Here is a 12,899-nt window from a genome sequence, read left to right as displayed (position 1 = left end):
GTTGCCACCCTGGCGCGCACGAAGTCGGAAGTAGGGTTAATTGCCCGGGTGCGCACCTTTGCCAGGGTGGGCACCTTACCTGGGCTGCGCACCAGGGCGGGCTCAAGATGGCACGCGCGTTCCGTTTTTTTCACTATCTTTCAAAACGGAAATTTTAAAATCTCCTTTTTTTTTTGCCTTTTCTGGAAATTAGTGAAGGCAGCGCATCAAAGGTGCGCACCTCGCTGCCCACCTTGGTGTGCTCTGAGGTGCGCACCCGGGAGCGCTACGAAGTGTGCTCCAAGGTGCGGCGTGCACGTTGTCGGAGCCCGGTTTGCCCCGGGTGCGCACCTCGCCTGCACCTTGGCCGGGGTGGGCACCTTGGCTGGGTTTGCCCAGGGTGCGCTCCGAAGCGGGGTTACTGGAGCGCCCCCTCTTTTTTTGTCAGAGCGTTTGGTGGGGTTTCTCGCATTGGCTCTTCCCAGGCCCGGTTGTTGGGTGCGCTCCCACCCTGGCGCGCGCGAAGTTGGAAGTTGGGTTAATTGCCCGGGCGCGCACCTTCGCCAGGGTGGGCACCTTGGTGCGCACACCTTGGCTGGGCTGCGCACCAGGGCGGGCTCAAGATGGCACCAGCATTCCCTTTTTCTCACTATCTTTCAAAACGGAAATTTTAAAATCTCGTTTTTTTTTTGCCTTTTATGGAAATTAGTGAAGGCATCGCATCAAAGGTGCGCACCTCGCTGCCCACCTTGGTGTGCTCCGAGGTGCCCACCACGGTGCGCAACGCCGGTGCGAACCCGGGAGCGCCCCGATGTGTGCTCCAAGGTGCGGCGTGCACGAAGTCGGACCCCGGTTTGCCCCGGGTGCGCACCTCGCGTGCACCTTGGTGCGCACACCTTGGCTGGGTTGCGCGGCCTGGTGGGCACCATGGTGCGCACCAAGGAGCGCTCCGAAGTGTGCTCCAAGGTGCGGCGTGCACGAAGTCGGAGCCCGGTTTGCCCCGGGTACGCACCTCGCGTGCACCTTCGCCGGGGTGGGCACCTCGGCTGGGTTGCGCGCCCTGGTGCGCACCAAGGAGCGCTCCGAAGTGTGCTCCAAGGTGCGGCGTGCACGAAGTCGGAGCCCGGTTTGCCCCGGGTGCGCACCTTCGCCGCGGTGCGCACCATGGCGTGCACGAAGTCGGAGCCCGGTTTGCCCCGGGTGCGCACCTCGCGTGCACCTTCGGCGGGGTTGCGCGCCCTGGTGGGCACCATGGTGCGCACCAAGGAGCGCTCCGAAGTGTGCTCCAAGGTGCGGCGTGCACGAAGTCGGAGCCCGGTTTGCCCCGGGTGCGCACCTCGCGTGCACCTTCGGCGGGGTTGCGCGCCCTGGTGGGCACCATGGTGCGCACCAAGGAGCGCTCCGAAGTGTGCTCCAAGGTGCGGCGTGCACGAAGTCGGAGCCCGGTTTGCCCCGGGTGCGCACCTCGCGTGCACCTTCGCCGCGGTGGGCACCATGGCGTGCACGAAGTCGGAGCCCGGTTTGCCCCGGGTGCGCACCTCGCGTGCACCTTCGCCGGGGTGGGCACCTCGGCTGGGTTGCGCGCCCTGGTGCGCACCAAGGAGCGCTCCGAAGTGTGCTCCAAGGTGCGGCGTGCACGAAGTCGGAGCCCGGTTTGCCCCGGGTGCGCACCTCGCGTGCACCTTCGCCAGGGTGGGCACCTCGGTGCGCACACCTTCTCAATGTTTTCTTGCCTTTTCTGGAAATTGGTGAAGGCAGCGCATCAAAGGTGCGCACCTCGGTGTGCTCCGAGGTGCGAACCCGAGAGCGCTCCGAGGTGCCCACGAAGTCGAAAGTCGGGTTAATTGCATTGTTTTCCCCGGGTGCGCTCCGAGGTGCGCAACATCGGCGCGCACCAAGGAGGGCTCCGAAGTGTGCTCCAAGGTGCGCATGATGGCGTGCACCTCTGGTGCGCACGATTCGGAGCTCGGTTTGACCGGGGTGCGCACACCTTGGCTGGGTTGCGCACCTTTTGTGCGCTCCAAGGTGCGCACGAAGTCGGAGCTCGGTTTGCCCCGGGTGCGCACCTTCGCCAGGGTGCGCACCTTGATGCGCACGCCTTGGCTGGGCTGCGCACCTTGGTGGGCGCCATGGTGCGCACCTTTCGTGCGCTCCAAGGTGCGCACGAAGTCGGAGCTCGGTTTGCCCCGGGTGCGCACCTTGGTGGGCGCCATGGTGCACTCCGAGGTGCCCAAGATTGGTGCGCACCAAGGAGCGCTCCGAAGTGCGCTCCAAGGTGCGCGCGAAGTCGAAAGTTGGGTTAATTGTCCGGTTTGCCTCGGGTGCGCACCTTGCGTGCACCTTCGCCAGGGTGGGCTGGGCTGCGCACACCTTGGCACCCGCGTTTCCTTCATTTTAAATTTTTTTTTTTTACAATCTCTCAAGTGGGAAATTCTATAATCTCAACTTTTTTTGCCTTTTCAGGAAACTTTTGAATGGAGCGCATCATTGGTGCGCTCCGAAGTGTGCTCCAAAGCTCTCTCCAGCTGCGTGCACCTGCCCCGGCCGCGCACCCGGCCCCGCCCAGCTTCGCTCACCTGTCCCGGGCGTCTGGTGCGGAACCTTAGAGTAAGAAACATCACCGTGCACCTTGGCCAACGTGCGCGACTCGACCGAGCGCGCACTGGCCGAGGTGCACACCGATTTCACCTGGGTGCGCGCGCAGCACCTCGGGCGCACCGGGGTGCGCGCACAACGCCCGGGTTGCACCGTGGCCTGTGTGCTCGGGGCGCCTCGGGTGCGCGCTCGGTGTCGCCCCCGCGCGCGCGGTAGTGCGGGCAGCGCACCCCGGCCCGGCCCGGCCCCGACGAGAACGCAAACGGGCAAAAGGTTTATTCAAATAGCATTGCGACGCCCGGCGAAAAACTAAAAAAGGGTGCAACACCGGGACTTCCCGGGAGGTCACCCATCCCAGTACTACTCCGGCCCAAGCGCGCTTAACTGCGGAGTTCTGATGGGATCCGGTGCACTAACGCTGGTATGATCGCACCCGTTATGAGCTTGTCGCAGTGTGTACTTAGCAAACCGCGACCCACGTGCGAATCCACCCCGGCCACCCACCCCCGTCGAGGTGCACACCCTCCCTCGCGAAGTGCGCCCCGTTCGCCAAGTGTGAGCCCTGCCCGGGTGCGCGCACCTTGCTAGGGCGTCGGGTGTGCACCCGGCCCGGCCTACGTGCGTGCACCTGGAGGGGGCGTCGTGTGCGTGCAGTGTCCCGTCTGCAACGCGGTGCCCACACACCACCTCGGGCGCAACGACCTGCGCTCACATGTGGGCCGAGTGCACCTTGGTGCATGTTCGGGGCGCCTCGGGTGCACGCTCGATCTTGCCCCGGTGCACCAAGGCGCTCGGTTTGCCCCGGGTGCGCACTTGGTGCAAGGTGGGCACCCAAAATAGGGATCAAGCACCAAAACACAAGTTTCGGGATGCAAAATGGGACCCAAGGACCACAAATGCGTTCCAAGACCCATGATGGGTCCACGAGAACAAAAATGTGTTCCGAGACTTAATAAACAAATATTGGGTTTTAGGAGAAGAAACATGCTCTGATGCCCAAAACGAGAATCGACCCCGAAAAGGCCACAGGCCAAAAGTGGGATGCGAGACAAAAAAAAATGGGACCCGAGGACCAAAATTGGGTTCCCAGGTCGAAGACAGGGCAACCGGACAAGAAACGACCTCTAAGGCTCGAAATGAGTCCCGACGACTAAAACTTGACAAGAAGCACCCATCAGGCACCCAACTCGACACCCATGGGATGCCGACCCACCCGGGCTTCCACCTAGCACACCTTGGCACCCACCCACCCTCGCACCCAACCTCGCACCCAACTTAGCACCTTTGAACCCACATTGGCACTCACCCTGACCCTGGCACCTTGGAACCCACATTGGCACTCACCTTGACCCTGGCACCCACCTTTGCACTCACCTTGGGACCCACCCTGGCTCCCACCTCGGCACCCACCCAGACACCCACCTTGGTTCCTTGGCACCCACCTTGGATCCTTGGCACCCACCCCGACACCCACCTTGGCACGCAACTTGGCTACTTGCCACCCACCTTGGCTCCTTGACGCCCACCCCGACAACCACCCCGTGACCTACCCTGGCTAGGGTTGGTGCACACCCACCCTGGTGCCCACCTTGGCACCCACCCTATGACCCACCTTGGCACGCACCTTAGTACCCACCCCGTTACCCACCCTAGGACCCACCCCGTGACCCACCTTGGCCAGGGTGGGTGCACCCACCCTGGTGCCCACCTTGGCACCCACCCATCCTAGCACCCAGCCTGTGACCGGGCTTGGAACCCAACCTTGCACCCGCACCCGTCTTGGCCAGTGTGGGTGCGCACCCATCCTGGCACCCACGTTGTGACACACCCTTTAACCCACGCACCCTAGCACCCACGTTGGCACCCACCTTGGAACCCAACCTAGCAACTTGGCACCCACCCCGTGACCCACCTTGGCATCCACCATAGCAGTCGCCGACTTGGCACCCACCTCGGCACCCACCTTGACACTTGTGGACCCACCTTGCCACTCACCCTAGCATCGACCCATCCTAGCACCCACCCTGGCACCTTTGCACCCTAGCACTCACCCATCCTAGCACCTAACCTGTGACCCACCTTGACACTCACCCTCGCACCCACCTTGGAACCCAACCTAGCACCCACCCACCCTGACACCAACCCTAGCACCTACCCACCCTTGCACCCACCCTGTGACCCATCTTGGCACCCACCCATCCTACCACTCAACCTATCACCCACCTTCTCACCCACCTTGGCATCCACCTTAGCACCCACCCACACTGGCACCTTGGCACCCACCTCGGGCAAGGTGGGTGCACACCCACCCTGGCACCCAATTTAGAACCCACCGAGCATGTTACCCACCTTGGCACCCACATTGCAGCCCACCCTAGTACCCACCCTATGACCCACATTGGCATCCACACCCTAGCACCCAGGCACCTCGACACCCGCCTTGACACCCACCCTAGCACTGAACCTGTGACCCACCTTGGAACTCACCCTAGAACCCACCCACCCTGTGAACCACCTTGGCATCCACCTTAGCACCCACCCACCTTGGCACCCACTCTAGCACTCACCCATCCTAACACCCAACTTGTTACCCACCTTGGCACCCGCCCTCGCGTCCACCTTGAAACCCACCCTAGCACCCACCCACGCAGGAGCCCACCTTGGCACCCAACCTAACACCCACGCATCCTGGCACCCAACTTGTGACCCACCTTGGAACCCACCCTAGTACCCACCTTTGAACCCACTATATCACCAACCCACCTTGGCACCCACCCTATGACCCTCTTTGGAATCCACCCTAGCACGCACCCACCCTGGCACCCACCATGGAGCGCACCCTAGCACCCACCCACCTCGGCACGCACCTCAACACCCACCTTGGTGTGCGCACTGCGCCAACCTCTCAAAGACCCTATGTGGTGCGCTCCAAAGTGTACACCTTTGGTGCGCTCCAAGGTGCGCACCTTTGGTGCACACCGAGGTGCACACCAAAGTGTGCACCGAGGTGAGCACCAAAGTGCACTCCAGGGTGCACACCAAGGCGTGCACCTTTGGTGCGGTCAATGCAAACGAATTCGGAAGTTGGGGTCGATGTCCTAATCGCTGCTGCAGACTACACGTATGAGAATCGGACAAATAGCTTTATATAGGGGAGGTGTTGCGTTTGATGGGTCGACTATCCTGGTTGTGTGCACTGCACCAACTTCAAAGACCCTGTCTTGTTTAAGAAGTCAAAAGTTGGGGTGGATGTCCTAATCATTGCTGCAGTCTACGCATGTATGAGAATCAGACAAATAGCTTATATAGGGGAGGTGTTGCATTCGGTGGGTTGACTCCCCTGGTTGTGCGCACTGCGCCAACCTCAAAGACCCCGCATAGCAGAAGAAGTCGGAAGTCGGATTTTGGTGAGCACCAAGGCGTGCACCTTTGGTGCGGTCAACGCAGACGAATTCAGAAGTTGGGGTGGATGTCCTAATCGTTGTTGCAGGCTACACATGTATGAGAATCAGACAAATAGCTTATATAGGGGAGGTGTTGGGTTTGATGGGTCAACTCCCTTGGTTGTGCGCATTACGCCAACCTCAAAGACCTTGTTTTCGTTAAGAAGTCAAAAGTTGGGGTCAATGTCCTAATGGCTCCTGCAGGCTACACATGTATGAGAATCGGACAAATAGCTTATATAGGGGAGGTGTTGGGTTTGATGGGTCGACTCCCCTGGTTGTGCGCATTACGTCAACCTCAAAGACCTTGTTTTCGTTAAGAAGTCAAAAGTTGGGGTCGATGTCCTAATTGCTCCTGTAGACTACACATGTATGAGAATCAGACAAATAGCTTATATAGGGGAGGTGTTGGGTTTGATGGGTTGACTCCCCTAGTTGTTCGCATTACACCAACCTCAAAGACCTTGTTTTCGTTTAGAAGCCGAAAGTTGGGGTCGATGTCCTAATTGCTCCTGCAGGCTACGCATGTATGAGAATCAGACAAATAGCTTATATAGGGGAGGTGTTGGGTTTGATGGGTCGACTCCCCTGGTTGTGCGCATTGCGCCAACCTCAAAGACCCTGCATTGCGGATGAAGTCGAAAGTCAGAGTTTGGTGTGCTACAAGGTGTGGTCGAAGGTGCTCACCTAGGTGTGCACCTTTGGAGCACAGGAAAAGTGCCCTCCAAAAGTGCGCACCTTTGGAGTGCACAAAAGTGCCCTCCAAAAGTGCGCACCTTTGGAGCGCAGAAAAGTGCCCTCCAAAAAGTGCCCTCCAAAAGTGCGCACCTTTGGAGCGCAGAAAAGTGCCCTCCAAAAAGTGCCCTCCAAAAGTGCGCACCTTTGGAGCGCAGAAAAGTGCCCTCCAAAAAGTGCCCTCCAAAAGTGCGCACCTTTGGAGCGCAGAAAAGTGCCCTCCAAAAGTGCGCACCTTTGGAGCGCAGAAAAGTGCCCTCCAAAAAGTGCCCTCCAAAAGTGCGCACCTTTGGAGCGCAGAAAAGTGCCCTCCAAAAAGTGCCCTCCAAAAGTGCGCACCTTTGGAGCGCAGAAAAGTGCCCTCCAAAAAGTGCCCTCCAAAAGTGCGCACCTTTGGAGCGCAGAAAAGTGCCCTCCAAAAAGTGCCCTCCAAAAGTGCGCACCTTTGGAGCGCAGAAAAGTGCCCTCCAAAAAGTGCCCTCCAAAAGTGCGCACCTTTGGAGCGCAGAAAAGTGCCCTCCAAAAGTGCGCACCTTTGGAGCGCACAAAAGTGCCCTCCAAAAGTGCGCACTTTTGGTGCGCACCAAGGCGCTGGTTCGGTCGTTGCAGGCGAGTTCGGAAGTTGGGGTCGATGTCCTGAGCGGAGGTGCAAACTACACAGGTGTCGGAATCGGACAAATAGCTTATATAGGGGAGGTGTATGCTTCGATGGGTCGACTCCCCAGGTTGAGCGCACCGCGCCAACCTCAAAGACCCTACGGTATGGATGAAGTCGGAAGTTGGGTCCGATGACCAATTCGATTAGTAGGTATGCTCATGAGGTCGGAATTTGGGTCCGATGACCTGCCATGTGCAGGAAGGCGAATGTTGACACTGTGCGTTGCAAGGTGCACACCAAGGCGCTGGTGCGGTCTTTTTAGTCGAGTTCGGAAGTTGGGGTCGATGTCCTGATCGGAGGTGCAAGCTACACAGGTGTGGGAATCGGACAAATAGCTTATATAGGGGAGGTGTATGCTTCGTTGGGTCGACTCCCCGGGTTGAGCGCACCGCGCCAACCTCAAAGACCCTACGGTATGGATGAAGTCGGAAGTTGGGTCCGATGACCGATTCGATATGTAGGCATACTCGCGAGGTCGGAATTTGGGTCCGATGACCTGCCACGTGCAGGAAGGCGAATGTTGGCACTGTGCGTTGCAAGGTGCGCACCAAGGCGCTGGTTCGGTCGTTGGAGGCGAGTTCGGAAGTTGGGGTCGATGTCTTGATCGGAGGTGCAAACTACACAGGTGTGGGAATCGGACAAATAGCTTATATAGGGGAGGTGTATGCTTCGTTGGGTCGACTCCCCGGGTTGAGCGCACCGCGCCAACCTCAAAGACCCTACGGTATGGATGAAGTCGGAAGTTGGGTCCGATGACCGATTCGATATGTAGGCATACTCGCGAGGTCGGAATTTGGGTCCGATGACCTGCCATGTGCAGGAAGGCGAATGTTGGGACTGTGCGTCGCAAGGTGCGCACCAAGGCGCTGGTGCCGTCGTTGCAGTCGAGTTCGGAAGTTGGGGTCGATGTCCTGGTCAGAGGTGCAAACTACACAGGTGTGGGAATCGGACAAATAGCTTATATAGGGGAGGTGTATGCTTCGATGGGTCGACTCCCTGGGTTGAGCGCACCGCGCCAACCTCAAAGACCCTACAGTATGGATGAAGTCGGAAGTTGGGTCCGATGACCGATTCGATACGTAGGCATATTGGCGAGGTCTGAATTTGTGTCCGATGACCTGCCATGCGCAGGAAGGCGGAATTTGGGTCCGATGACCGAGTTGATGGCGTGCCATGCGCAGAAAGGCGGAATTTGGGTCCGATGACCGAGTTGATGTTGATGGCCCGCCATGCACAGGAAGGCGGAATTTGGGTCCGATGACCGATTTGAAGGCGTGCCATACGCAAAAAGGCGGAGTTTGGGTCCGATGACCGAGTTGATATTGATGGCCCGCCATGCGCAGGAAGGCGGAATTTGGGTCCGATGACCTGACATACGCATGGAGTCCGACTCGGGGGCCGATGTTCGATTCGATGACTTGCATTGTGGGTAAAGTCGGAAGTTGTGGTCTTTGACCCGATTCGATGACCAGACTTCGGCTGCTTGAGAATCGGACAAATAACTTATATAGGGGAGGTAGTGTTCTCGAGCATCCTCCCCCCGTGCCCGTTTATGTCGATTGATGCTGGTGCTCGACTGGTTGGAGCGCTCGGATGCAAAAATCTTGCACCAGGATTTATCGATTGTGATGGACACGGCAAGTCTCCTGATTGCTATGCAGGAGCTCATCGTGAATCTCTATGCGGCCTTGGTATGGACTCGACCTGCGGAATGGTTCGGCAATGGTAGTCGCTCCAACACGTCCTTGCAATGGCCACAGAGGTGATTCGACTAGAGCTCCAGTCTAGCTTTTGGGTTGCTTGGCGGACTGGTATAGCCGCGATCGAGTTCCGGCCATGAACGTTTTAGATAGCTCTTGGGCTTTCTGGGACGGAAGTCGGAAGTTTGGGCTGTTGTCCGATTTGATGACCATTCTTCGGATGTGTGAGAATCGGACAAATAACTTATATAGGGGACTGTGTTGTCTCACGCAGCCCCCTCCGTGCCCCTCTATCTCGACCGATGTTGGTGCTTGAAAGGGTTGGGATCGCTCGGATTTATAAACGTGCACCACCATTTGTCGAGTGTGAGGGACGCGGCAGGTCTCCTAAATGCTATGCGGGCGCTCTCTGAGAATCTCTATCCGGCCTCGACACAGACTAGTCTTGCTGAATGGTTTGGCACTGGTAGTCGATCCAACACGTCGTTGTTGTGGCCGCCTAGGCGATTCGATTCGAGCCCCCGTCTAGCTTTTGGGTTGCTTGGCGGATTTTGCCCTATCCGCAAGTGAGCTCGGTCCCTAAACGTTCGAGAAACCCGATTGCTATGCGCCGACTCTCTTTCTTGCGAGCCTCCATCTAGCTTTTGGGTCTCTACGGAACGGAAGTCGGAATCTGGGACCGTTGTTTGATTCGACGAGGCAGACTACGGTTGTGCGAGAATCGGACAAATAACTTATATAGGGGAGGTGTTGACTGGAGCATTCTCCCCCGTGCCCCTCTAACTCGACCAATGCTGGCGCTCGAACGGTGGTAGCGCTCGGATTTTCATTGAGCGCCAGCATTGGTCGATTTAGAGGGGCATGCGAGATTCCCGAATGCTATGCGAGGGCTCTAACGGAAATGTCTATTGGTTTCGGTATGGATGCAATTGCGAGTGGTTCGGCAAAGGTAGTCGTTCCGATGCGTCCATGTCGTGGCCAAATCGATAATTCGATTTGAGCCCTCGTATAGCATTTGGGTCTCTCGATGTGATTCCGCATTCCAGTCCCTTTGGGCACTGCTTGAGCCGCATCCCAGGGGGTTCCCTTCCCAATAATCTGCCTCGCAACCCGATTGCTATGCGGTGAGGCTCCTCGGCCGCCTCGGAACTATCTGTGTATCAGACGCATCGCGGGATAAGGGGTTGGCAACGGTAGTCGCCCCAAGCGCGTCCGATGCTTGGACCATTCCGAGGCGGCCCTGAAGCCTCTTCCGTCTAGCCGTTGGGTCCTTCTCGCCGCATCCCTCGCCTCGCACCCCGATTGCTATGCGGTGAGGCTCCTCGGCCGCCTCGGAACTATCTGTGTATCGGACGCGTCGCGGGATAAGGGGTTGTCACTGGTAGTCGCCCCAAGCGCGTCCGATGCTTGGACCATTCCGAGGCGGCCCTGAAGCCTCTTCCGTCTAGCCGTTGGGTCCTTCTCGCCGCATCCCTCGCCTCGCACCCCGATTGCTATGCGGTGAGGCTCCTCGGCCGCCTCGGAACTATCTGTGTATCGGACGCGTCGCGGGATAAGGGGTTGTCATTGGTAGTCGCCCCAAGCGCGTCCGATGCTTGGACCATTCCGAGGCGGCCCTGAAGCCTCTTCCGTCTAGCCGTTGGGTCCTTCTCGCCGCATCCCTCGCCTCGCACCCCGATTGCTATGCGGTGAGGCTCCTCGGCCGCCTCGGAACTATCTGTGTATCGGACGCGTCGCGGGATAAGGGGTTGTCACTGGTAGTCGCCCCAAGCGCGTCCGATGCTTGGACCATTCCGAGGCGGCCCTGAAGCCTCTTCCGTCTAGCTGTTGGGTCCTTCTCGCCGCATCCCTCGCCTCGCACCCCGATTGCTATGCGGTGAGGCTCCTCGGCCGCCTCGGAACTATCTGTGTATCGGACGCGTCGCGGGATAAGGGGTTGTCACTGGTAGTCGCCCCAAGCGCGTTCGATGCTTGGACCATTCCGAGGCGGCCCTGAAGCCTCTTCCGTCTAGCCGTTGGGTCCTTCTCGCCGCATCCCTCGCCTCGCACCCCGATTGCTATGCGGTGAGGCTCCTCGGCCGCCTTGGAACTATCTGTGTATCGGACGCGTCGCGGGATAAGGGGTTGTCACTGGTAGTCGCCCCAAGCGCGTCCGATGCTTAGACCATTCCGAGGCGGACCCGAAGCCTCTTCCGTCTAGCCGTTGGGTCCTTCTCGCCGCATCCTTCGCCTCGCACCCCGATTGCTATGCGGTGAGGCTCCTCGGCCGCCTCGGAACTATCTGTGTATCGGACGCGTCGCGGGATAAGGGGTTGTCACTGGTAGTCGCCCCAAGCGCGTCCGATGCTTGGACCATTCCGAGGCGGACCCGAAGCCTCTTCCGTCTAGCCGTTGGGTCCTTCTCGCCGCATCCCTCGCCTCGCACCCCGATTGCTATGCGGTGAGGCTCCTCGGCCGCCTTGGAACTATCTGTGTATCGGACGCGTCGCGGGATAAGGGGTTGTCACTGGTAGTCGCCCCAAGCGCGTCCGATGCTTGGACCATTCCGAGGCGGACCCGAAGCCTCTTCCGTCTAGCCGTTGGGTCCTTCTCGCCGCATCCCTCGCCTCGCACCCCGATTGCTATGCGGTGAGGCTCCTCGGCCGCCTTGGAACTATCTGTGTATCGGACGCGTCGCGGGATAAGGGGTTGTCACTGGTAGTCGCCCCAAGCGCGTCCGATGCTTGGACCATTCCGAGGCGGACCCGAAGCCTCTTCCGTCTAGCCGTTGGGTCCTTCTCGCCGCATCCCTCGCCTCGCACCCCGATTGCTATGCGGTGAGGCTCCTCGGCCGCCTTGGAACTATCTGTGTATCGGACGCGTCGCGGGATAAGGGGTTGTCACTGGTAGTCGCCCCAAGCGCGTCCGATGCTTGGACCATTCCGAGGCGGCCCCGAAGCCTCTTCCGTGTAGCCGTTGGGTCCTTCTCGCCGCATCCCTCGCCTCGCACCCCGATTGCTATGCGGTGAGGCTCCTCGGCCGCCTTGGAACTATCTGTGTATCGGACGCGTCGCGGGATAAGGGGTTGTCACTGGTAGTCGCCCCAAGCGCGTCCGATGCTTGGACCATTCCGAGGCGGCCCCGAAGCCTCTTCCGTGTAGCCGTTGGGTCCTTCTCGCCGCATCCCTCGCCTCGCACCCCGATTGCTATGCGGTGAGGCTCCTCGGCCGCCTTGGAACTATCTGTGTATCGGACGCGTCGCGGGATAAGGGGTTGTCACTGGTAGTCGCCCCAAGCGCGTCCGATGCTTGGACCATTCCGAGGCGGACCTGAAGCCTCTTCCCTCTAGCCGTTGGGGCTTTCTCGCCGCATCCCTCGCCTCGCACCCTGATTGCTATGCTGTGAGGCTCCTCGGCCGCCTTGGAACTATCTGTGTATCGGATGCATCGCGGGATAAGGGGTTGGCAGTGGTAGTCGCCCCAAGCGCATCCGATGCTTGGACCATTCTGAGGCGGCCCTGCAGCCTCTTCCGTCTAGCCGTTGGGGCCATCTCGCCGCATCCCCCACCTCGCACCACGATTGCTATGCGGTGAGGCTCCTTGGCCGCCTCGGAACTATCTGTGTATCGGACGCATCGCGGGATAAGGGGTTGTCACTGGTAGTCGCCCCAAGCGCGTCCGATGCTTGGACTATTCCGAGGCGGCCCTGCAGCCTCTTCCGTCTAGCCGTTGGGGCCATCTCGCTGCATCCCCCACCTCCTCGGCCGCCTCGGAACTATCTGTGTATCGGACGCATCGCGGGATAAGGGGT

The 12,899-nt window shown here is 59.4% G+C and overlaps 1 non-coding gene across 1 annotated transcript; it reads right to left on the bottom strand.

Moving 5' to 3' along the window:
* Window positions 1-2,890: 2,890 nt before the first annotated feature.
* Window positions 2,891-3,009, bottom strand: LOC131871198 (5S ribosomal RNA). Its single transcript, XR_009369472.1, has one exon. It is a non-coding gene; the product is annotated as a 5S ribosomal RNA (ribosomal RNA).
* Window positions 3,010-12,899: the final 9,890 nt, after the last annotated feature.

Source organism: Cryptomeria japonica, unplaced genomic scaffold, assembly GCF_030272615.1.
Source record: "Cryptomeria japonica unplaced genomic scaffold, Sugi_1.0 HiC_scaffold_377, whole genome shotgun sequence".
In the NCBI taxonomy this organism is placed as follows: Eukaryota; Viridiplantae; Streptophyta; class Pinopsida; order Cupressales; family Cupressaceae; genus Cryptomeria; species Cryptomeria japonica.
This window is presented reverse-complemented; position numbering and strand designations above follow the sequence as displayed.